This window comes from Gymnodraco acuticeps, unplaced genomic scaffold, assembly GCF_902827175.1.
Source record: "Gymnodraco acuticeps unplaced genomic scaffold, fGymAcu1.1, whole genome shotgun sequence".
NCBI lineage: Eukaryota > Metazoa > Chordata > Actinopteri > Perciformes > Bathydraconidae > Gymnodraco > Gymnodraco acuticeps.
In genome coordinates, this window is record NW_022989861.1 from 904,912 (window position 1) to 932,228 (window position 27,317).

General features: G+C 42.7%; 1 protein-coding gene across 1 annotated transcript in view; it reads left to right on the forward strand.

The window, feature by feature from the left end:
- Positions 1 to 27,317, forward strand: part of ptk7b (protein tyrosine kinase 7b) — a 77,989-nt gene that overhangs the window by 21,321 nt on the left and 29,351 nt on the right.

Below are 27,317 nucleotides of genomic sequence, written 5' to 3' on the forward strand. Positions count from 1 at the left end.
GTGGGCAGTGACCAAATGGGATTCTACTACAACATGAATGTAGCCAAGCATTGTACAATATAATACAAGTCTGTCATTATTGGGTTACTTCATGCATGCAGAAGTAGTTTGATCTTTCTTCCTGCTGGAATTAATACATGTATTGCTAAATCATTTTTGAATGAATTGATTAGTGATTAGTGTTCATTTGGGAGAAACACCTTGTATATAAATATTGTTATTTACCATCTAGAGTGGTCTTAGCACTCACTGTTCTCTCTTTATCCGGCAATGATCAGTACTGGTAAGTGATCTGATTGTGTAATCACAACTACTAGCTTGATTTATTCATACGACGTTATGTCTGGTTGGAAACACGAAGGCAGTTGCTGGAATGCAGTTGTTTTTAATTGAACCATTTTATTAGCGTGTGCCAATCCCTTTTCCTCCGTGGTGTGTTGCCCATCCCACTCTAAGCGAGCCACTACCCATACTAATGCAGAGCGTGATTTGAGCGGATCCGGCGTAGAGGGCTCATTCAAGAGCTTTAAAGGGGGGCTGAGTTTTTGCAGGGTTGTCACTCTCTCATTGAGGAGCAGAGGAGCGCGCCTCAACACATCTTACTCCGACACAAAGAGAGGCTGTGATGTACATACAAATGAGCCCATAATAGGTGGTTTTGTCACTCAATTCCTTCTTAGTTTAATCTCACGAACAAACGCTCTGTGTGCCCGCGTATGTGTGTGTACGTGCACATTACCCATGCGTGGAACTTATTAGAAGCGAGCAGATCCTTGCCTGTGTTTTGAAGTCTGGTACAGAACCTGAAATCAGCCCCCTCCCCGCGTTCTTCCCAAAACCCCCTCACTCCCGCCCAATTCCCCCCTAAATCCTGGGAAAAGCAAAACATTGTTCATTCTCTGTGGGCATGACCTGCAGGAGATGGTGTGTAAAGCAGGAAGTAATTAGAGCTAATTATTCTGCTTTAATCCTCAAAGAAAACTCCACAGCTGCTGCCTCACTGCTGTAGTTGGTTAACCAGCGTTCTCGCCATATCATTATTGTTCATAGTGGTTTGTTGTTCAGAAATGAATTTGCTGGTATCGGGCACCAAACACGTCCACATCTTTGTCGTTATAACTTGAGCCTTCCTTTAAAAACTTGTATCTTATTTTTTGTGTTAGCCCTTTGTCCTCAGCACTATACTGTCTGTACTCCTGAGTTACAATTTACAGGTTTATGTCTCTGATACTATCCTAAATGTGCAGACAATGACGCAGTGGAAACATTTTTACATGTGTACCAGCTCTTTTAGACTCTTGTTTTTCCTCTGGCTGTTATTTCTGCTCAGATCAAGTTTTGTTTGCTGAAACAAAATCCTTGATAACAAACCAGCATAGGTAAACTAAGTCTGCATCCTTTTCCCTTCAGACTTCTATTTGAATTGATATGGCTGGGCGATAATTCAGTGATACTTTCAGCTGAATCATATCTTGAAGTTTATTGTATGAAGGCATTGTACTAAAAAACTAAACAAATGTATTTTGAAAACATATAAGCCACAGCTAAATCATTATCAAGTTGTATAAGCTTAATATGTTTGAAGAGTGTCGTCTGATGTATTCATATCAGTGGAACACAGTTAATTGTATTAAATTAATAGAATAATTGTTACAGATTTACAAAATGTGTGATAATTCCATCTCCACGCTATATTTGTAAAACATACTGGACTCCCTTCCTTCCCGTTACATCATAGAACATGTATTGACGGCATCAAGAAAGCCAATCCATCATATCCAACACATACTACAGAGGACAAGCAAAAACAGGTGGGATCTGGTCCTCATGCCACGGCCCAGTCACACGAGTGTCGATCAACCCCACGGCTTGTTCACGGGTCCATCGGGGGAAGTGAGCCCTAATTGCCAGGGGAAATGGGATGATCTTACAGGGAAGTTCCTATTGTAGCCAAGGCAATTAACTTGGCTTCTTTCATCTGAACGTCTCCTTTGAAAAGAGACATTGTATTTAGCTGCTCTGTGAGCACCGGGATGCGACTGAGCTGTTAGCGGCTGCATTCCCCTGCAGTGCCAAAAAGGAGGTGTGTGTGTCGGGGGTTGTTGTTGGGACACCACAGACACGCCGTCCCTGATTGCCTGACCGTGTTGCGTCCCCAACGCTCGCTCAGTGAAACAGACTTCCATTTCTTCAATGCTGTCAAAACCAATAAGCTTTATCATCCCTGTGCTTTCTGCTGTTAAAATACAGCCGAGTCTGACTGGGCCTTTTGTTTACTCTGCAGTATTTTACCTCAGAGCACTTCCTCTGAGTAGTTAGCACAGAGCCTGAACTTACTTTTATAGCCCAGTTGTTGCAGAGAGCTGCTTGATCTTCTGCCTGCTCAAAAGCCAGAGCACTGTTTGGGCGATTGGATATGTGCCTGCAGGGGCTTGGCTTACTGTAACAAACCCTAAACCACAATCTGCCCATCGTTTTTACACCTTAGAAAGAGGTAGATGATGTGTGCCGATACCGGGGGGGGGAGGTTGCAACTCATCACGCCAGACACTAAAACCAGGTTACGGGAACAATGGGAGACCTGAGGAGGAGGAGAGACGCCGGTCTGTGAAGTTCTGCAGCCAAGCATTTACGATGGTCCTCTGCATGTCTGCTTCCCAGTGGAGTGGAAAGGAGGCCACGCAGGGCTGAGGAGATCCAAGCTGTGCTGGGCCAAGGCATGTGGAGGAAGAGGTGGGATCCAGGGAACGGTGGGGGCAGACAGCCCACACTCTTAACACCACACTGTGAAAGAGAAACTGACAGCCACAAATGAATTCAACATTTCAGTGAATCATCTCTTCATTGGCCCACAATAATCCACCGCTACCCTCCTTCTTTCCTTAACTCCCTCTTCTATCCTCCTCCCTCCGTACCCACACAACCCTTTTCACCCCCTTCCAAGCCGTCCAAACTCTTAAAACTCCAGGATGTCTGTGTTGCGTTTCTTTCCCTTCCTCCCACTCATCTACATTTAATTAAAACATCAGAGATAACACACATGAGTGTTTGGGAGTGCTGATCTTTGGGGAACATACGGCACTGAATTTCTGTGACCCACTTTTCTATTAGCCAGTGTACCCTGCAGGAATTTAGCATTATTTTTGGGTAGATACTGTAGGCAGAAAACTGATTAGGCTTTAACTGTGTTTGAAGTCAATTAGGATTTTCACTTTGACTTAGTTTTTAAAGTTTTCTACTACATAATTCAAGCAGTTATTTTGAAACCCAAATGATTGTGGTTTAGGGGAGAAACAGTTGGACGTCAATGCAAGTGTTTCTTTGCAAATAAAATGTTATTACACAAAGCTATAATTAAAAAAGAACAAAATGTGTTAAATAAATTAATGTATGAGGATGGAAATAAAGGAAGATGGAAATCAGAAATGAAGATGCATCAAGAATAGTTTTGTAATACAATCTTAGCACCCTAAATAGAAATCTAATCAAAGTGTGTTGTACCTTTTAAGTAGGTTAGCTTGTTCATGTTTGGTCCACTAATGCTTCATCATTCCCCTCTCATTTTGCCAACACAGTGGACTGCTGTTGAGAATACATGGCATTTTCTTACAGTGCTATGTGGCAGTAATCTGGACTGAAGAACACATGAGAAATGTAACATTTATCATGGTTTTGTTACCTCACCTTGTCTGTTTGGGTGCACTGTCCCAACATATATACCTGAAGCTTATCTATATGTATGGGTAACGCAGTATTGGTGCCCTCCTTCCTCCTGCCCTTATGCTGCTCACTCAAGGAGAGGAGCTTCCCAGTCCAGTGGCTCTGCCTGTGAATACCTATCATTGTCCTTAGCTTTTAGGGAACTCAAGAGGCTGGCGCAGGCCACGTTGGCTGCGGTTCAGGAACTCTGCGGGGCCAGAGATTAGCAAGGCATGGCAGGGTCCCTGATAACTGACACCCTGCACGCAGGCATCTGAGCCGCTCTCCCATCCCGCTAAAGACTACTGCCACAAAGACGCCTTTCAGCGCTGGGCACGGTGGCGCTAATCCCCTTAGCACAAAGACCCCAGCCACCGATAGCATCTAAATAACTCCTCAGTAAATGTCATTTGCCTGAATTAGCCGTATAGTATCTCCTGATGCCGGTGGATTGCATTGTGGGTTGTGCAGAAATATTTATGCCTGTTGTGATTTCTCTTGATGTGCTGTTGAGTGCTGGCGTTTAATAAGCCACGGGGACAGGTCACCCACTGAGCTGCTCTGCCATTGGCTGCTTGGCCCCAGGTTTTAGGTCAATCTAGTGCGGTGGCTTTGTCGAAAGCTTCCTTAACATTCATGTGGCATCGAACCGTCTTTCTGTTGGCCCTCAATGACACCATAGCCTTTAAACCCTTGCAGAGGAGCGCCTGAATGGGTCAGAGCTGGACACTTAATATCCATACAGTGGATATTGCTTCAGATTTCTCTATTATGAAATGGCCTCTGGGCATCGTCTCGACTGCAGGCTTATTCAGGTCACCAAACGTTTGATTGAGGTTACATTGTCCTTGCTGGGCTCTTAAAGAAGCATTGACACCCTGAGGGGATTGACTGCTGACAGTGGAAGAAAACAGCCATTTCTTGCTCTGGTTTAAGAAAGAGCTTGAAGTACATAGAATGTGCGGATTGCTTTTTGGTAAATAAAAAGGGAAAGCCAAAATTATTTTATGCACATATCTGATGGAACTGTGACAAATACCAACTGAAGCAATTTTTGCTGGAATAAAAAATACAACAGCGAAGGGATCTGTCACTCGTGAATGAATATTAACTCTAGTTACAAAAAAACATACCGTGTGGATGGCTGCTTGAAGATATGAGGATCATCCCTCCTCTCAGAAATGAATTACCCTTAATTGACCTTTGACCACTGGTGAGTCCCCTTCTCCCTCGAGGATCAATGTCCTGCAATGGTTGCTGTGGAAACGCATTTTGGCGGATGCTGCCTGGACAGATATGAATGAGGGGCTCTCTGGCTGCCTAAAATCACCCCTAACACCATCTCTTTAAAAATAGACTTGATGTATAGCCTATTATTACAATCTAATTATACCATACATTTATTTGGCAATGGGAAATGCTAAGGCTTCTCCAATCACCAAAGAAGAATTCTCATCTCCTTATAATGCAGCTCACGTCCAATCCTTTTGTAAGCCCATCAGTCCGTTACGAGGGGCATGTCGGGGTCTTTCCTCAGACAAGACCTTGAGCTGCGGATCAATACATCCTGCTGAAATGGAGAATTGAAACAAACAACCTGTGTGCTGTTAAAGTCTACAAGGAATTTGCAATCCTACGTTGTTTGCTCTCCTCCCTGCTGTCCCACTGGTCTTGGATGATTTCCACAGTTGGAAAGGGGGGGGGGGGGGGCGCGTTTACTCACTACAGTAACCCGTCCCTCAATTCAATAGTGCTGACACCTGAGAACTGGACCCCGGCTGTATTCGCCCTATATCCCGGCTTCTGGGTTGAGGCCAGATGGAAAGATAGACCAGACTGTTACTGGACGCCAGATAGGGGTGGGACAGGGGCTGAAATTAGACATGCAGATACTCCTATATTTACTGTGAAACACGATCTGTTATTGTTTGGCAGTAGCTGGTTAAGTATCACTGTTTTTTGTTGTTGTTGTTAGAAACAGACAATTTAAAAGTCAAGGGAGGGATCTGTTACTGAAGCTCCGTCATCCTCTGAAGCCTGAGAAAAATCGTTAAATCACTACGTCTGGAGGCAGCGGTCGCCATTGATGTGAGGAGAGGCAGAGCTGCTCTTTGTGCTACTGATACACAGGGAGGGAGGGAGGGAGGGGGGGGGGGGGTGAGAAAGTTACTGATGATGCCGAGGGTTCCCTTTACACCTTTGAAAAGCAGACTGATATTTATTGGACGTCCTTCTTTTGAATACAATCAAAGTTGCACGTGGCCGGTGAGACTCAGATAGGATAGGCTCAGGCGAGTCATTCCGTCACGTTATTTGGAGTTTGACTTGTATGGTAACTGCATGGAAAACCAAAAATCTATCAAGCAACATTAAAGAGGCTTTGTATTAACAGTTCACAAAAAGAAGCAAAATTCATTGGTCCATCTGGTGTCTTTTACAAATCGGTCTTTCTACAGGTTGTTGAGGATTATTGGTAGTTTTGGTCTTGGTCATGTCTTTGTGTGGTAAATGACTTATTTCCTTTCAAATGTGTGAAGCTTTTGCATACATCTTTGAAGACAAACTCAGTTTTAAAGATTTCTTGAAATAATTCAGTTTTGACACGCCAAAATCACCAAAAGCTTCACCGGTGAAGATTTAATTTCAGCACCACAAATGAGTCAATTAAGCGCAGCAATGACTACTAAATTCCTTTGATTTTCCCATTATGTTTTTGTTGTTTTTAATGCTGGTGTGATTGGACCCGTATGGATCCCCTGCTTTGTGCGTGCCTTTTATATATTCTCTCTTTACATGGCTCTTGAAAGAGTATGTAATTGTCTGTTCGTCTGAAAGCAGCTCTTCTCAGTGTCCCGATAATGTTACAGCTCCCAGAAGCCGCCATTGGGCTCATGTTACTTTGAGCACTCCCTTATCTTTAGACCTAGAGAAACTACATATATATAGCTTCTAAAAACAAGGTGTTCTGGAAATGTTCACCTTGGAGTTTCACGTTGAGCTGCAGATCACGTCAGGCGGCATATATGCACGGTTTTGTCCTCCATAGTCCTTCCCCTCAGGCTGGGAGTGCTGGCAGAGACAGAAAACTCTCCTTCTGTCTTTCTTTCTTTACTTAATCCTCTTATAAATAGGCCACTGTGTCTATTTTACAGGCAATAAAGCAATGAGTCCTGAGCATGTCGGTAAGGTTCAGGGGTTGAGAAGGAGGGCGAGGGGTCTATCATGGTGGCAAGGGTCTGGTCTTGAACACACTGAAAAACAGAGATCCATTTCTTGATGTACTGTCTGTTATTCAGCTTTCTCTTCCCTCCTGTGGGGCTCAGGCTGCGCCAAGATGAGCCCGAAACAGCGGGAAGATACATTTGGACAGGGATCTAGTGAAGGGGAGAAAAATAGATTTATGTTACACTGCTCATGGGGGCTTTTATAAAATGTAGTTGGGGCTCCTTTTCATGGATCGTTCCTTTGAGAAAGCCGGAGAGGAAGATGTGTTGACCTGAGCCACTCTTTCCTGGATGAAAGCATTACCCAGAAGCCCTTTGTTTTGGCCCAAGAGACCACTCCTGCCGTGGCGAGGTTTATACCGCCAGCGATGATGAACCGTAAATCCATCATGGCCATATTGTTTTGGGGAAATGTATAAAAGATGAGTAGATAGATTCATGTTTACACCTGGATTGATTCGTCCTGCACTCCAGATGCACAGAGGTTTATCTGCCAGGAGCCATCTCAATATTACCGCAGTGATGCACTGTGTGAGAATTAAATAAAAGAAACACCTTTCAAAGATAGAAATGTTCATGTTGCCTCAAGGTAATACACAAGGAAACATGTTGGCAGAAAGAAACCGTCTGTGTGTGTCATTATGTCTGTGGTGTTGATGTTGAGCCCATGGCTAACGTTCTTCTTTTCTTTCCTTCTTTCCTTATGTCCACTTGGACGTCACTGTGGCATTTTCAATCAAAGGTAAGCTTTAAAAGAAATCTTGATTCTGCAAGGCAAACATATTTACTTTGAGGTCATGGGAAATGCCATGCTCTTTGCTTCACAGTAAGACTCATCTGCCTTGCTCTTCGCATCTTATCTTTTAAGAAAACCATGGATCAGTAGGATCCTAATTCCCTTCAACATTGATGATGACTTGGTTGGAATACATAACTGTAAAGCATCCGTCTAGTCTTATTACATTTTAGAATCAAACAGGAAAATACGTTTTTTTTAATACACTATAATGGACAAATCAGTTAATGAGGGACGTAGTGGCTGAAACTGGATTAGCTGCATGTGATTTAGAGGAATGTCCATGTTCTTCACTACAAACTTCCTTTTCTACAAACTATGATGAAGGGACATTTTTGACACACACTGCTGCAAATGACTAACAGATGGGCAGATTTAACAAAAGGGTCAACGAGTAAGATGGCTCAATAACCAGTCACTTGTCAATGCAAAACAAAGCAGATGTAAGAGGCAACGTCATTACATGTGCAAATTAAGCATTCTAATTGTAGTGGGGGGGAAATGAATCCTTGGGTAGGTGTGAGGCTTTCTGAAAGTCGCACTTTGATTCAGTGATGTTCTTTCCTTGATTACATTTGTTTTTACATTACATTACATGTCGCTTGTTAGACGCTTTAATCCAAAGGGACTTACATACTCAATACTGTGGGCAATCCCCACAGGAGCCATTTGGGGTGAAGTGTCTCAGGGACACAACGACATGCTGACTGCAGTGGGGTTTGAACCTGTGCCCCCCTGATCCGAACACCAACGCACTAGGCCACTGCGCCACACGCCTCCAACTATTGTTGTTTTGAAGACATTGGCATCTTTGCAGTGAAGCTTTTCAAAGTGAATTCAACAATTAACTAATACATTTGGTTGGGGGATTTCAAGCAGGATGTTTAGTCTAATTTCAAATGTGTGATATGGATTTCCCCTACATACATATAGCAGTTCTGTAGATCCAGCAGTGACTGTAGCACAAAAGCTCATCAAATGTATGAATGAATCCTATACTTTTAAAGAGGTGGGGCTTTTGCAGGGTTACAGTAGTGGATTGCATTATGAAGTTAAAGTGTTGCTAATCAATTGTAACTCATTGCGTATATGAGCGTCAGAAGAACTTGTGAAATGACATGAGTGGCTGCATACCCTAACACAGACCACCTCTTTGCTTCCATGACGCCAGAGCTTCGTTTAGAAATTCTGCCACTGTTAAAATGGCTCAAAATCTACTTAGGTGGCCATTAATGTGTCGGGGCAGGTTGCCCAGTGCACCCTATATGTGGGGAAATACTAAACCCCTATATAGTGCAAGCTGTCTCCTCTCTGTAGAGGGAAAATGTAAAGCCACTAAAGAGCAGAGAGAACAAAAACATCTGAAGGGGCACCAGTACAGCACTGATGTGGGGTGGGTAAGGATGGCAATGATTATGGGATAGCAGCCTTGCTGTGGTCTCCCAGGCAGGCAGACGGGAGAACTCAGACAGGAAACAGCATTGTCCAATCGCGCTTATAGAAGAGACAGGCTCCGACAGAAAGACAGGGGAGGGCTCCAGCTTCTCTCAGGTAATTGGCTATCGGCATGGGGGACGACACAGCGTGAGACGAGATTCTTTATTCCAAACGGGCAGACACACACTCACTCCCTTCCTTTTCCTCTTTGCTTCCTCCCCTCTTCACCTTTGAGAGAACTGCCTATAACAACAGCTGCTGCCCTGCACCCAGTTAGTATTCACACACAGCCAAGAGAGCCAATTAGTGGCCTTGGAGCGTATAATTGTGTGTCTGTGATTCTGTGTGTGTCTGTGTGTATGTGCATTTGAAGGTGTCATTTCGTTAAGTCTCAGAGGGTCGCGCCACCTCCTGCAGTGAGGTGTCTCTCCCCAGAGTGTGAGTGACAGTACACTTGGAGGGAGGCCATTGTGCCAGTCAGGCCTCACTGGTTTCCAATGCTGTTTACATTTAAGGGTGAAAGGAAACCAGTAGGATGTCCTCTGTGTGTGTGTGTTTTTACTGGAGACTGACCAAGTAAAAACTTTCCCATTCCTAAATTGGTGGGAAGATTGTTTTTAATATATTTAGTTTTTAATGGATTATTTTAGTCCAGTTCATGGACTTATTACCTTAAAGACATATTTAGTTTTTCTCTGAAATATTTTGCTTGAGTTATGTTTATTAATTGTATTGCCTCGGGCGTCATTACAACTTGAAGAGTTTTCTAGGTTATTGAAAAACACATGAATGTATACAATATATAGTAGATATATACTGTATATCTAGAGTGAAATCTTACTGTTGAATTTCCATATCTTAGCTATGGCACTTCAGTTCAGGAAGCTCTAAAGTCAAGCACTTCCCGTACTCCAGAGGAAATTGCATCTCTCCATTATAAGAGGAGAGAGAGTGAACTGGGCTTTTATAAATGTCTCGTAGGAAGCATTAGACTACATGTCCTTGCATTATGGGATATTCTTGTTTTAACAAAGTGACTGCGTGTTCCGGAAAAAGCCCATTAGATATCTAGGGCTAGTGAACCTCCTTCAGAGGGACCATTACAAGTATCCTGTAAGGCAGGGGTTTTCAAAGTCTGGGTAGGTGAGCCTCCCCTCAGAGAACATAAGGACAGCCGCGCCCCCCCTCCCAAATTATTATTGCTATTATTATTGTTGTTGTTGCTATAATGCAGGGGTATTCAATTGCATTTCAAAGAGGTCCAGTAAGAGAACATTTCATTAAATGCTCTGTTTTCGCCGTCTACTTTTCTCTTTTTTGAGCACGCCATTTGAAGTTACTCCGGCTGTTTCTCTCTTCTTGTCTCGTCTCTGTTTGAATCTATCGTGCTGACTCACTGACTGCACCGATTTGATTGGCTGAGTAGCGTCACCTCCTTAAAACATTAAACAATAACTTTTTAAAACCTTTTTATCTTTGTTTTAAACGTTGTTTTTTTTACATTTTCAACATCGTGGGTAAATCCTTATATGCTCCCGGCAACACACTGAACGTCAACTTTGCCTCCTCATTACACTCACCCCTACTTTAGTGGGAACAATGAGTCTGCGTCTTTGATGCGCACAGGCGGGTGATGCAATGTATGCAGGAATAAAGGCAGATCATCCTCTGGCTGCAGCCTTGACCGGTACTTTTGATCAAAATAAGTATTATTAAAATAAAGGGCGGTGCCGGCCGTCAGCTAATTGAGCCGGCCGTCAACGGCCCGCTGACGACCGGCCGTTCTGTGATTCTCCAGAACACACGGATGGCCAGTCCGCCCCTGCCAGGACCAGTCCATGAAAATCCTAGCTTCAAATAATCGTGGTCATACTTCCTCCGTTTTTTGCCAGACGCCGTCTCCTCTCTCACTTTAGGTAACTTCACTAAAGATCGATCCATGTTGCCGCTCGTTTAAAGTTAGCTGAAGTTAACTAGCTAGATTTCACTGTTTCTCGTTATTTATTTTTCACGCTGTGCCTCCCCTGAAGCTTTCTGGCGCCCCCCCCCCCGGGAGGCGCGCCTCATACTTTGAAAACCGCTGCTGTAAGGCATATGTGAAGTTTTAGAGAATCGAAATATGTGATTGTTTATATGTGACCTTTGTCCATTTAGTGAAATAATTATATCGTAACATGAATAAGTCAATACTCTAATAAAAATATTATAGTGAGAAACACAGTAGAGCTAACAGTTCTAAACACAGCAGAGTTCATTAGAATTAGAAGTGAAGCCTTTTCTATAATGCATCAGCTTAAAAAACAAAACTCCTCAAAGTCCATTGTGTCAGGTGTTAATTGGACAACATTAGACATGACACATTTGTGAGTTGAGAACATTTTTCCATCAATGTTTTTATGTTTTATGTTAATGTGTTCAAGATTTCTGGATTGCTTGTGTAGTTTGGAACGAAATATTTTTTTTTCTGGCTGGTGCGGACATTTTTCATTTAATTTGAAAGGAGCGTGCTTGAGAGTAGATTTTTGCTTGGCGTTTGTTTTTTGTTGATTGCACCCTTATAGTCATAGCCCTTGTTTGAGGCAAGTGGCCACTACACATCCCACTGTATTGTGCACCGTCTGTGTGGAAAGGTCACTCTGTACTTGACATTTATGCTCATTACCTCCTTCCAGTTTTTCTTCAAACCAATGACTGCTCTGAAATGAAACCATGAGTCTCCACTGAGCCTGTAGCCAAGAGGGGGGAGGGGTCTTCAGTCGGCTGGTCAGGATCACCGCTGGTCTAGCCGCAGTCTGTAACTCCATACACTGACTTCCTCATTAGACCAGAGCCCTGAGCAGAAACAGACCATCCACATGAGAGCAAGTCGTCCATTGGAACCCCCGGTTTACTCAAAGGCAGAAACATTGACATGTTTCAGACACAATCTCCATTTTGTCTCTGTCTATTTCTCTTGAGCTTTTACTCCCTCTTTCCCCTTCTCAGCTCCCATATTTCATTCAATATCCGTGCACACATTCAACATGGACATTTGTAGAACAGATTGTAGAGCTGGATAACAGCTGCTGTTCTGCTCTGAAGTGTTTTCCCTACATGGAGGTTGATTGAGTGGAAAGACAACGACCCACTGTATCAAGATTAGTTTCCTGGAAAGAATGTTTCGGAATTAGGATAAATCGTAACCAAGGTGGATTATGATTATTATTATTATTATTATTTGTTTCCCAGTACAGACGATACACAGAGAACTGCCCATTGTTTCATGAAGACTATGAAGGGGAAATCCTGCTGATAGCTTAAGAATGTAACTTTGTTTGAGCAGAAAGGTCGTACGTTGGTTTTTAAACCCGTTTATCTTACACACTTATCCCTACGGAAGTCTGTCGTCCTGTCCTATCTCAGATCCTCGCCCTGACCGTGTTAGTGTCTAGATGCCTATCAACAGGTGCAGTACCTGGACAAACACTCCACACAGCAACGACGCCGAGAGACCAAACATTTCATTTCCTGTCCAGAGACCCCTAATCTGCGGCATGTATGAGGTGGTGAGCCTCCACTCATCTGGTTTCAGTTGACATAGCCAGCGCTGCCTTATTTCTTTCAAGCTTGCAGTTAACCCAAAGAGCTTTTCTCAACACGGAGGTGTGAAGGGCGAGCGCTGAGCTGTTGAATTGTTCACAGAAACAACATAATCTCCTTGACCGTGTTCAGCTCCACCTGAGTGGGTGGAAGTGTGAAAACGTGGCGTGCGTTGCCAGGTAACGCAGCCAGTAAAGTAGTTTACAACAAAGACATTCATATCAAGAAATGACTCTGATGGTTAAAGTAATTTCCTCAAGGCTGGAGGAATATTATTTTGATGGAAATAGGGCTGGATCTGTTTTCTCTAGTCTAGTGATTATTATTAGTCTTTATCCTGTAATTTGATTCTTCTGGGCTGTGCTTAGTACCTCCATCAGCTAGTTATCCTTCATCAGTAGGTCTTCCTGCGCTACAGCCAGCACCTGATGGTCTCTAGAGTTAATGATTTACGACTAAATGGAACAAGGATCATACCGCTAAATCAGATATTCTTTCAACATGTCTGGCAGTAAGAAAACATTTTTTAAGTGATTTTTCCCCTCCTCCTAATTGCTCTCGTTCCTCCCACTTCTCTCTTCAGCACTGAGGTGTAAAGTACATTCAGCTCCCTCTCTATGCTAATACAGACAATTGCTTTCAAAGCTAAGTATGGCGCCTTGCTGGGGGTCTGCCACATCCTGCCCATTCCTCTGTTATTCAAATAATCAGAGGCGCTGAAAATGTCATGCACCCCCTACAGCACGCACAGTCATCCCATGAGATTTGGAAGTGGCACTTATGCTGCAATGTCCTTTTGATATACACTATATATTTTACATTTAAATATAAACAGAGGTGATGCATTTAGATAGGGATTCAGATATATTTCTCATTTCTCAAACACTCTCTTACCCTCCTAAAATGTGATTGATTTCATTTTTTATCTTTAAAAAAGGACCCACTTTTTGTTCATGTTTGCAGATATAACTTAAGAGCGTAAACACTTGAAACACCTAGAAAGATGTCAGAAATTAATAAGCTTTATATAACTGTCAATACATCTAAAAAACATGTTGCACTCTATCTGAAATGAGGTGACGTTTTTTTTGTATTCAAGCTGGGTTTTTCACCTCATGAAATAAATGAAAACTCAAACAGATGGTCATTCATTACACATCATTCAGCAGATCCCGAAGCCAGGTGTGAACTGCAGTCTGTCTCATCTGGATGTAGACTCCAACTGGACTCACTATAGAGGTATCAGATCTGAACAGTGTGTTGTAAACCCAAATACAGTAAAGTACAGAAATAGGTTACCCCCCCTCCCCCTTCCCTCTCATCGCTCTTCATGGCTGTGCAAAGAGACCACCTGCTGGCTCCCAAACAAGACGGCGCCGTGTGCTTTCCTTAATGAAAAGATAATGCAACCTAATTCAAATAATTTGGGTTGCAGATGCATGAAAAACACCAGGAACCGTGTTGCAATGACGCACTAGCTCTTTAACGCTCATAATGGGATGCTTTTGATGTCAAATTGTATTAAGATGACACACATTCTCATTAAGGGCACAATTAGTTCCTCGTGTGTCATGTCAGCCTCTAGTAGGATCGTTTTTTCTCAATGGTTAGGGTTAGGGTTGGACCCAGCTGTGTTTTTTTAAATTAGGGAGGCTGGTGTAGGCATCTTTCTTTCTTTTGCTGCTTTACATTTGGTCCTTTTGCATGACCATTGGTAATCACTAGACATGCGCAAGTATTTTAATAACACTGTTGGCTCATTTTCGCTATATGCTTGAATAATTCCTTGCTTCCTGTGCATGTTAGCAGTAGTAGCATTATACAAGCAGAATTTCACTGCACATCAGCTGTTGGCATAGACAACAAAAATGCCTGTATTGGGTGTTAGGCCTAAACGTGTCAAAAGTAATGCGTTTTAAAACAAAAAAACGTATATTGTGAGTGGATGCTTATCCTTTCTGTTTTGGTGTTTACAGAGTCGATGGGTTCATAAAAACACCCATGTGGTCCGCCATTTTAGAAACCTTTCTCACAGCGGGACAGTCTTCAGGGACTGCAGTTACAGTAGACGTCTGTCCAGCAAGGTTACAGCTTATTAAACTGTGGTGACTACACTGAGCTCGCTCTGCAGAGCCCGCCAAGCCCTGCTAGGAAACCTAACCCACAGAGCCGAGCGGTCCTGGAAACAACCTGGATGCCAGGCTTGTTTGATTCCCTCCTCCAGCATCAACATCCATGTGTGTTTCTGTGTGGGAGGAGGAGAGGGAGATATGGAGAGGCCAGGAGGCCACCCAGGTCTTAAATCACATTTTCTGAATGAAATGAGTAAAGTAAATAAACGCTTCCTCCCTGCCTTTCTTTCATGAACTAACATGTCAGAGGTCGGGTGTGTTTCGACGTTTGACGAGACAAGAGCCTGGTCTCAGGGTACACTAGTGCAATAAAAACTGTTCCACCATCAGGAGGATATTGCGGATTGCGTGTACCGGAGGGATTCAGCAAGCTTTTAAAAACAGACTTTCGAAGGCCAATGGTTGATGGACTGTTATAGTGTGATGGAGAGAGACAGCAAGACTAGAGAAAAAGTGAGTTTTAATGGAATCCTTATTGTACTCTGGAGCCACATTGAGTGACTGAGAGATTCTGACTCTTACAAAGCATCCATCATTAAGTATTCCATCTCCTCGTCCTTCTAATCTGTCTCATTAGATCATGACATGGTGGAGGAATCTAATTTCAAACCTCCTTTTTTAATTATCCCCCTTCAATATATTAGCAGTTGGATGTTGCAGCAGGAACGTGGCTTTGGATTAACCTGGAAATGAAATTGTCATACTCAAGGGATTGGTTTATCTCCATTGCAATCTCATGTCTTCCACAGTGTGAGACAGTGATAGCCATGAATCTACTACTCTCCCTTTTACAGCCTTACGGTGCCGAAAGCCTGAATGACTGGGTATAACATAGCCCTCATTTCTTCTCTTGTATACCCTTTATTTTGAAATTCCCTCTTCTCACTTTCTTATCTTGGCTCCCTCCCCTTCACACTGGGGTAGTTTGCCAGAGGGATTGTAGAGTGCCACCACATTCCTGGTTGGCACTCATGTCGGGACATAGCCGAGGTGCAGGCATTAGCCAGAGCCTGCAGAGAGGAGACCGGCACTGGCAGCCAAGGACTCGGCGCCCATCTGCTGCCAGAGCCGGGGAGGGAAGCATCATTTATTACTTCCACTGATGCGAAAAGCAGCTCTTGTCACTCAGGAAATGCATTGTCCTGAAATCGCTGCTACTCTCAAAAGTTTCCATCCCAAGTCCACATATTTGGCGGCGCCATTTTCCCCCTCTCTCTGTTTAATCCATTGGAACTTATTCATCCTCACAGATCCTATTTCAGAAGGCAAGACACTTGGAAACTGAATCCCATGTCTTGCCTTCTGCTTTATCTCATATCTGTCATATATTACTCTGGTGAGGCAACGTGTACATGCCCGCAAACGAAGATTTAACCACGCAGCCGCTCTAACTCCCACTTTAGAAGCAACCCTTTAGACATCTATCAGCATTTAGCCCGGCTGCAAACTGCTAAGCGCCTCTGTTCCACTGTGACCTAATCTTCCATCTTTGGCTCTAAATGCTGGAAAGAAATCACTGAGTGTGACCTCAGATGTTTGACATCACTGTTCCTTTTATATTTAGTTTTATACCAAACCCTCTGCTCATTTGTGCTCATGCTCCTTGCAGGGTAGTTAAAGCACTTACTTTTGTAAACTGTTTTCCTGTGTATAGAACCTTTGTTGTTCAAATGAAAAAGTGGAAAAATAAATGACGGCCTTTCTTCTCCACCGCTGCACCTTTCAGTTTTCCCTCTGAAAGTGGTGTCATTACTGGATTAGTGCCCAGTTGTTCAGGACCAAAGAGACAGGAACCTGCCTGAGCAAAGCCTAATCCTCTTTAATCTAATAATTGCTCTCATATTCACTGTGTCGTGAAAGAGCGCAGCTGCCAGGCATGGTTTTGGCTCCAGATTGCTGTGCACCATGGGTAATAATGGCCATGTCACTTCAATGGCCAGGTTCACATATATGGACTCTAAAGGTTTTATCATCATCGTCTTTTGGGTTTTCTCAAACTAAATGAAGAACCTTTTTTCAGTGCATCTTTCTTTTCTTTCTTGTTCTTTTTTCTTGCTCCTCATCAGCTCATGTTCTCGGCATGGACGGATTACACACAGATGCATTAGGCTGCCTGTGTTTCAACAGTCAGCCCTTTATGAGTGGGTGTTGAAAATGGTTGAGAGCTGCCCGTTCTCAGATGTCTCTATTTTAGATAGAGCTTGACAGTTATGAAGACTGGTGTGGAGGGACAGAGCAGTGGGGGGTGCTGAGAGACGAGGCTCATATCTTCTCTGAAAGGCTTCTTCATGGACTCCATTTGTCCAGAGCAAGCTGATCGAGCTCCCGGAACTGCCATTTAAACGTCATACAATAACACTGAATAGCATGCCACTGTGATGCTACGCTTAGTGTTCAAGTTAAATAATCTCAGCAATGAGATAAAAGCATAGTCAACTATTCGGTCCAAAAACATCTACAAACTGGTCACATTTTGATAAAAGTGTATAATATCTATCGTTAAATTGATGTTTGTAGATGGAACTATTCATAAAATTGAGAAATGTGATGAAAAAAAATCCTGCTTCAAGATGTTCTGTGTGTCCTATATTTCCTGCCTCCCAAACATATCTGTGATTGTGTTTTCTTTCCCCTCCCTGTATAATGAAGATCCACAGCAGCGTTCCCCAGAGGCCAAACAAGTCCCAGTCCTCAGTCCCCCCCCTTAAGCCCACTGCAGTACGACTAGTAATGAGGCGGTAATGGCCGAGGACGGGTGGCCTATTAACGCACGTTTGGGTGTGGCCCAGCCAACACTTTGATGCTGTTGACCGCCTCCCGGTGCGCTTATTAAGAGATTTACGGCTGACGCCTGTCTGCCCCCACCCTCCTGCGCGCACTGTGACATATGAGTGTTTTTATTATTTCCCTGTCATGGAGACCATATAGAGAACTGCCTCATTTCAAAGGCAGAGGTGTGTTGGCAAGCAGCAGCTCGTTAGGAAGCATGAGAGTGCATTTATCTGGAGCGAAGGAGAGGTGACATACTTCTGTCAAAATGCCATGTTTGATAAAGACATTTTTTGTTGAGGAAAATGAATTGATAAAAATGTTCATGCAGTCAGTGTCATGTTCCTGGTAATGGAGCTAATATTAAGAGATGTCAAAATGGGGATCATACTATAAATTCCACTGAGGCGTCATGGATGACTTTTGCTGCTGTTTGAGGGCTGAATGGAGCAAACATATGGTCCACCTGGATAGGTTGCATGCTTGTTGCCATGCCAATGTTGCCTGATAATAAGCTGGGGATGGTGGTGGGGGGAGTCTCCATCTAATGGGTGCAGAGCTCGCTTCCCGCTATCAGCAGCAAGATGGAAAGTAACAGGCATAAACTGATAGTGATCTCATTGAGGTTTGTTATAATGAGCCCGGCCCACGAGCAAGTGGCTTTGCAGAGCGAGACCCCTCCACAGGGCAATTACCTGGCACAATAAGAGCAGCGATTGAATAAAGGTAGCCGTGTGCTACTGCATACCAGTGTTGGTTGTAAAAAGGCTGCCCGGCCCTGCTGCTTTGAACACGGTTTTCAATGAGAAGCAGAGGAATGAACACAGATGAGCTCTGCTCATGTATGCCGCACAGAGAAGAGAATAGTACCTGGGGTCAGTTATTTTCTGATGTCATGAAAAGAGACAGCAGGGACTCCTTCTTTTATTACTTTTTAATTTGATAGAGGGGGGGTGCCTCTTTGATGGCACATCAGGGCTGGTATGTTTGTTCCCACCTGAATGTTCCCTTGTATGAGGCTCAAGTGTCATTTGTAAACCCTGACAAGAAACCCTGCATTGGATATTTTAAGATGTCTTTAACTGAATTTGTTCTATAAATAGAAGAACGTAACATGAATGGTCATTCATTTTAAGGGTCACAAGGCCCCAGTTTCTCATAGACCAGGGAGATGACTTTATACGTCTTGTTTTGTCAGTTCATAGTCATTTTTGTATTGTATAAGAAGGGGAAAAGCAGGAAATCTCAATATTTGAGAGGCTTTAAAAATACATGTTCTGCCATTTCTTCATGAAAATGACTAACAATCGATTATTTATCAAAATAGTTGGCAATTGTTTTTCTTTTAATTGATGTGATTGTGATCAACAGGCTTCATATTTAGTGTACAGAAATGAAAGTATTATCAATTCAACTAGCTTTATTAGCATGACCATAATGGCCAAAGCTTTGTACAACCTGACATCTAAACAGAAATATACATTTGAAGTGTACTGTTAAGTTCATACACATTTTGAACAAATGCAAGAATAACATGGTTTCTTTACAAGGAGAACAATATACTTTTTGGAAATGAGCTAGAAATGTAATTATTAAATACAATTAAAATAATTTAAAATCACAGAACAATAGAAAAAGTTGATGTGAGTATTATATTATACAAAGTATTATCAATCTTTCGCTATAATTTTCAAGTCTGTTTTTCTATCACTGTAAATTGAATAAATGGGGTTTGGGAGTCTTGATCAGACAGAACAAACAATTCAAAGGCTTTAACCTTCAGTCAAAGAGGAATTGACAATATAAAGTCAAAGTAACAAAGTCACCTTGTTAAGTGTAAGTCTACAAGAGCTGATGGAGGTCAACAATGACATCAGTCTGTGGTGACCTCCACCGTCACTCCCGTCACCATGGTTTGACAGAGACATTGAACCTGCTCTGACTGTCTGTTGAACGTCTGCTGTCAGGTTAACTAAGGCGGGCTGACCTGTGTTTGGGCGCCATCTCAGCTTCACGCTCTGCTGACTTCTCTGTGCCATTCTCGTCCGACTTGCTTAATGTTCCTGACACACCACGCTGTTAAAAATACTGACGGAGATCTCACTGAAGCATGGAAATGCAAATATAACCTCAATTTGACATCAGTAACTGCTTTGTGATAGACCAGAACATGTTTATTTGTTTTACATTTTGAGAATCAAAAAAGAATCGTGATTTTGACCATGCACTCATTCTCCAACAAAGCAGTGTCCATGTTTTTTTTTCTCTTAAACTTGCAGGAAAACCTCTCGCCAATGCATGTTTCTCTTTGTGTTGACGTAATTTAAATAGGGATTTGTCATAATATGGCTGTTTTCATAAATCCCATTGCAGTTTATGCTATACCTGTTTTATTTGATTGAGGCAGCCAGGGGAGGCATCTCAGTCAGTGAAAAACACATACACACACACACACACACACACACACACACACACACTTGCTGACAGGCAATGAAATCTCTGTCAGTTGGCTTCGGTGCTCCCGTTTGCCCTTCATTCCCTCGCCAATTTATCCCCCTGACATCTTGATCTACAAACACAAGTTACACAACTGTGGAAGAAGCTTTCCGATTTCCCATCTGAGGTTTTATTTCAGCTTTTAAACACACGCTTGGCTGAACTGTGAAAGATGGTTCCCTCTGCATATGCCAGCATGCACACATCCATGCTATGAGCCTTCATCCAGATATGATGAATTGTTCTACAATATGAAATATGTTGGGCTGCCATGTGGTTGCTCCTTGTATAAAATAGATGGAAATGGAAAGATATCCTCCTGTTGATACTGCTGTTAACTTGATTGGTCACAGTATCTCTAGTTTTAGATACAAGTCTTTTGGTCAGGATTCTTTGTTAATATTCATTCAAGAGATGTTTTATCATTAAAAAAAATCAGTGATTGTACAATCATATATGCCGGCTCTCCACCGGTCTTGTTTAAAACTTTTTATAGTGATTTTTAACTGTACTCATTCTTGACTTTTTCCTAAACAAATTGTCATCTACAGATAAATATGTTTCTTGATTTTAGAATTATAATTAAACAGGACAACGAATCTGACCAGGGATCCAATGGCGACTCTCCTCACCGGACACTTTTTAATACTTCAGGCTAAGAACACATTGCAGTTGGTATTCAATAGGTGTGTATATATATATATATACCACAGGACTAAATCCAAGTAGGTTAAAACACATAAGGAACTCATCTTATTTCCCCATACTGTATCTTACTTTTTTCTCCTGACAGTGCAGACTTGTCTCCTCTTCGCTCTGTGACAGCCACCGTGGTAGGAATGCTAATAGAGTTAGCTTGGCATTCCAAAACGTACAGAAATGGCTGGAAATAGAATGATCTACCCCTTTTCTCCTGACTTTTAATGGACCACTTTTAAAGAGGCCCTTATTAACTGCAGGATCTACCCTGATTTGAAGTCTTGGACTGCAGTGTGTGTGACTGCAATGTAATGCGGCACAGCAGCTGCTAAAATAGATGCTTTCAAAGAGAGTTGTTTGCACCAGTGTTCCCCCTCTTCCCATACTCTGAATGTTGAAAAATGTATGCCATGTTTTTCCAGTCTGTGCTCAGTCTCATGGCCCATGTCTGACCTCCGAGTTGCCATTAACTACATAAGATTTCTGCTCCCAAATCATGCTCCTTTTGAGATCTCACGGGAACTCTCTGTTAATAATTGATCCGATCACAGACTCTCTGATCTTGTCCCTGCCATTTCCCTTTCTTGTTGGTACTCTTTTGAAGTCTCACTGTTTGTTTGAGTGTTTGAGCAAAGAGAGCTGATGTTATCTGGAGTCATGCTGCTCTTATCCTTAATTTGGTTATGTAGATTTTGGGGCTGTGGAGAGCAGGGAGTAGTGAAAGTAAAGTGTTCATTGATGGTAGAAATGTCTTCATTAGCTATGGTAGACAGTGAGTTTTTTTATGGACTACATACCTAAAACTCACAAAGAATAACACTGTTTAATGGATATCTCCTGCAGTTTATTTAAAGGAATTGCATGTCACTGAGTCAGAGCCGTCTTGGAGATGAACATCTAATAGTCGCCACGCTCAAGTCACTGTCTCGCGCTCTGTCAGCAACACTCAGAAGTCCTCGTTCTGCTGTCCTGTCACTCTGAAACATCTCAGAGCAGCTGTCTCGCCCCTTCACGGTCCACGAGAGGCTGTGAAATCACACGCATAGGGGCTTCTTGAGCTCCCAGGGGGAGGCGTGATGGGTGGGACTGGTGCCAAGTATTTGTGGGTGCTGCTGTTTGCGTCTGTGCATGTGTGTGGCGTCCTCCCCTTTAACCCCCTGCAGCCTCAGGCATGTGCTTCATCCCCGCTCGTCCTTAGCTTCCCTCAAAACGTCTTATTGCAGATGTTTATCTGAAGGAATTATGAGATCTTATCTTAACAAAAATATTGGACATACAGAACCTTTTTCCCCCTCAATCTTTCTTTGACACATCTCCTTGCATTCCACAATATGCTGATACAACAACGTTTTTTCTGGAAATCTGATTCCACTGAGGCACCTTTGCGTCGCCGTGCCAACAGACAGAGTTGAGAAGGAGAGGAGGGAGGCGTCTGCTGCTGATGAGCCCATTACGGTTGTTTCCGCCTGTCAGGCTGACTTTGAGGCGACTTCCACCTGACAGCCGAGCCGGGCTTAATGGGGTCGGCAGAGCAGTGAGATGAAGAGGAGAATCCCTGCGCAGATATTTTACCTCAGCATTTTCCTTCTCTGTCTTTAACCTACTTTCTCTCTCTTCCAAGTCAGTCCCAGATACCTTGATCCAAATCCAGGGAAACTATTTTCATAAAACTATTTTGAAATGAACTAATATGAATGTTTCATTGCGATGGCTGCTCATCCGGGTGCATTAGCGTATCCGCTGCATGCTTTCCCGGCAAGTGCATATTGATTGAGACTTTTTTTGTTTTCAGTTTTTCTTAATCTGTGTGGAGATGGAGGCTCCCTGGAGAACTAGCAGAGCTTTCACCAAGTTTGATATATTAAGACATCATATTTCATTGCTGGTGTGAAGCTTTCTGTTCGAAAAATCTACTTTATTTAAAATGAATTTAATTTTCTATGAACAGAAACTTAAACGATAAATTGAATATCTACACTGTTGTCGATTAATATTCTGTAACTTCAGTGGTTTTAACTTCTCAAATGTGAAGATATGCAGCTTAATGTTTCTATCATGTAAATGTCTTGCATTGCTGAAATGGAAATGCATATTTAATGACATACTTTTGAATTGTTTAAACTATTAATTCTAAAAACAATCCACCGATAACCCAATAACAAGAATACTAATTCAAACTCTTATTTAACACCTAAATGGGTTGTCTTGAAAACATTGCACCCGTTTACATTCAGTGTGTATCTTTGAGGCCTTAAAAACACGTCAAATACTTTTCCTCAAATCATGCTTACGTCTGTTTCTTTTGCTGCCTTTGGTAATGGATACCTAGCTTTGCACTCATACAAGAACCCAGTGGTCAAAAAGTCCTTGGTGTACCTTTTAATGATTTACTCTGCCCTACTGTAAATCATTGGGCTTTCAATAGTTCACCGTGCCCCTCAGTCTTAACATGAGACATTGTTTTTGTCACAAGAAAATTCCCATCATGTCTCCCTTCCCTCTGTGTATTCCCTGTCATCTGCAACTCTCCCTTTCAACCACTCTCACTTTGAAGAGCCCTTAGTGGGAGTTTAGATAGTCCGCTCAGCTTATCTCTTTGAAAGTCCCTCTCTGAAGAGCCAAACATTCCCTTTGCGGCGACCTAAATGAACTTTAATGATTTCTCATATGGGCACAGCTTCAGTAGCATGGCTTTGTTTCAGCATGTCTAAGTCATTAAATAAGAGGTGATCAGAGGTGGCAGCTGCGTCTTTGTGTGTATGAATGTGTGTGCATGTATGCCAGTGTTGGAGAGACAGGGTGTTTGAGAGATGTAGGTCACGGTTTAACAGTACTGTAAGAGTTGGCACACTGTCTCACTCTACCCTCCCTCTCTATGTTGTCTGTCATTCTGTGGTATGGGAGAACACCTTATCTGCTGGGACCTTTCCCTCTTCACACGCACACGCACACGCACACACACACAGTGTGTCAACTCGCATCTCAAATGAAACCATCAACCAAAACTCGTAACATACACACACAGAGAAGGCTCGGTGTGATGGAGGTTGGCACGCTACCTCACACCCCGGCTGTAGGGCTGGCATGGAGGCAGTGAGCATGTCTGCTGACATTTTTATTGATGGATGTTGGGGAAGACTCTCCTGGTGTTTTTGAACCCATCTGCTGGTTTATCCAAGATGTATTCAGATTAATCAAATGATCTACCCCTCATTGTTAGAGATCACTTGCTAATACAGTAGAAATGTTGCACTAAATCCAGTGGTGTTATATCCATTATTAGTAAACGCAACACTCAGAGCTCAATGTGACCTTTTGAGTTACTTGTTGTGTTCAACCAGCTGCTCAAAAAGCAGACATTCACCCCAATTTTAGAAGCTGGAGCAAGCTAATGTGTTGCAATATTGCCCTATTTAGCTTTTTGGGGTTTTCCCTTAAAAAGACCCATGTCGTAACAGAGCATGGAAAGAAAATGAGGATAAAAGAAGCTGCCTTTTTAGATATACAATCTATGAAAAAGATTTGAGATGGATGTAACTTCAGTCAAGGGTGCTCAAATTGAGGTGAAGAAGTGAAGCTTGAACCCAAGTGTCACATATTGCCTGGGGCCGTAAAGTGAAAGCCAATCATGTGGCAGCAGGTGTCTCTCCTAAAGCCTTCAGATTTATCTCCCGCAGTTTATTTACAGCTGAAAGATAGGCCAGTAGGCCGTGACCTGTCTCCTCACAAAAAAATCAATTCCCCAAAGAAACCAGGCGGGCCGGCAGACCTGGTGAATTAAGAACAAGAATGATGGACTATAAATGATAACACTGTAGTACAGTGTCATGGTCCCACCAAACCCAGCTGTTTTACCAAATTGTAAAAAGGACGACAGAACAATGTCTGGCCATCTACATCTAGCTGGAGCATCTATACAGAAATGGTTGATAAAGTGCAGTCACAGCAAAGCCACAACAGGACTTTACTTAAGCAAAAGGTTTAATGGACAGAATCACTCAAGAACACACGGGACATTCCTCTTTATTTCTGGCACTGTATGTGATCCATAATACATATGGCTCGGTTTGTTCCACTTATTTAACTTGCCTGCAACATACATGGCATCCTGGTGTCTTCTTTCTGATTTTCCTCATCTTAAGACTTGGTTCTTTACAATCTAAGGTTAGGTAGCATAAAAGGCTAAATGTCTTGCCCCTGTTGACCTCAGCCTTTCCACAGCCTCTCTTGCAGCCTTTCTGCTCTTTTTTTGCCTGCCTGTCCATCAGCTGAAGCCACCTGCAGCTGAGACAAAGGTGAGACTGATGCACAGATGGACAGGCAGCAGGAGGAGGACGGGGCGGCGGGGTGAGTAGGGTCAAAGATGGAGGAATTACCTTGGCTCATCTTCAACAGGCTCCTTGATTTAACATTACTGAAAGATCCCCTTTTTTCCTGGCTCCAGCCTTGCAATAGGCCATGATCCCACACACACACGAGCACACACACACCGCTGTGCAGGTGTAGCCATGCTTAATCAACCCTAGCAGTGGAGCGTTCCCAATGATAGCAAGCCTTGACATCAGGTATGATAACATTGTGTTGCTCAGGGCACATGAGGGCCTGCCTTGACACTCTTTGGAGATGGCTCCTGATCATGAGTAGTTCATTGTGCAAGTGTTCAAACCAGAAAGTCGGGCAGCTGTTGAAAGAGAGTCTGCCAATCCAATCGTTTCCAGGATTTTCTTTAATTAGCAACAATCATGAATTTAGATTGCCATTGAGAGATGTTGTGCTGTGTTTTTGTTATCCTTCAACAGGAGGTAGATACAATATCTATCAAGTAGATATGCCACAATAAGCTGGACAAAGCAATTGTAAAAACTTGCAAGTTGTGTTTCTATTTAAAAAAGAAATGTATTTATTTATTTATCCTAACTGTTAATATATGCAGTGTAAGACTGGACAATTGAGCATAATTGTATCTAAATTGTAAAATGGACCACTTCAATATTCAAATAGCAGGAGGTGCTCTATATTACTATATATTATTTCATGCAGAATATTACTATTCTGCATGAAATCTTCCTATTTTCATGTCTACAAAAAATAGTTTTACGTGATAATTTTAATATATCCTAATGGAAAATTAGGATAACCCAAAAACGATCACTTTCCGTAATCGAAATTTGCAATTTGATCCAAATTGTGATATCAGTCCAAATAATCAGATTTGCTCTACTGCAATGTTATCACAGGCAAGCTTTTTCTCATACCTCATTCACACCAACGGTGTTTCAGGGCCGGTTCGGAGCTGGAGCTTGAAAAGCACCGGGTTTTCCGCTTCACACCGCAGCGGAGCAGCCTCTTAGCTCCAGAATCCGGTTTGTTTCAAGCACCAACAAATTGTCCGGCCAGAGCAAAAGCACCGCATACGTCACGCATACGTCACGCTTACGTCGAGGCGGGGGCAGAGACAGATCAACTCCTGAACAACAACAAAAAGCCCGCGTTTTATCCAGTTTGTACACAACGATGGAGAAACTTAACAAGAGTTTCAGTGTTTCTGCCATAGACTGTATATATAAAGGTTTCTGCTCATGGGGAAGCGACGTGTCTGCGTGTTAAGGTGGAACCTGAGCATTCACGTTGATCACCTCTCATTATAACTCATTATAGATCTATAAAACTATAAATATTAAACTTTACTTCACGTGTTCATTTGAGAACAGCTGTTGCATACCTGGGTGAAGGTTACAGTTCATTTACATGAAAGATACAACGTTACTCCACACTCATGGTTCAGTCCACCTTAAGAAATAAGACCGACCTCGGAAGCAGTTGTGTTTTAAAAAAAACCTTTATTGACACGAGTACACTTTTTTATAAGAATATAACTAAACCACAGAAATGACTCCGGAAAAGCTGCAGATAGAGCCATAAGAAATGAATGCAACTGATTTCATCCGCGCGGTTTGGCTTTATGAAGCAGGCACGCAAACGGTTACGTCATGACGCAAGCGATGACGCAACGACGCATTACCAGTCGGACTCTGGGCGGTGTGAAAACAGCCAGAGCTAAACCGAAGAACTGGTTCTGAACCTGAAAAGCTCTAGCACGGAGCTTGAACCGGAGTTGCGTTGGTGTGAATGAGGTATCAGTCTGGCTGGTTCCGCGCATTATGCAATGGGGAAAAGAAGGAACACATTGGTTACTAATTCACCTATAACTTGTACTTTGACACATTTTTTCCCTTGATTTTTTGTGTGAAATAGAACTCTTAGTTTATGACAGCAACATCCAAATGACTTCCTGTTTCAGTGTAAGTTACACTCGTATCATTTTCTCCAGTGAGATGAGGGTAAATAGAGAATACAGCACCACGAGGGGAAAGGAAAAAATGTGAGTGTGCGTGAGGACGTATGAGCTTCACATCATGTCTTGTTTAAGAGATATGTCTCTCTGAGCTGATGGCACATGACTGTGAAGTGTGTGTGTGTATATAT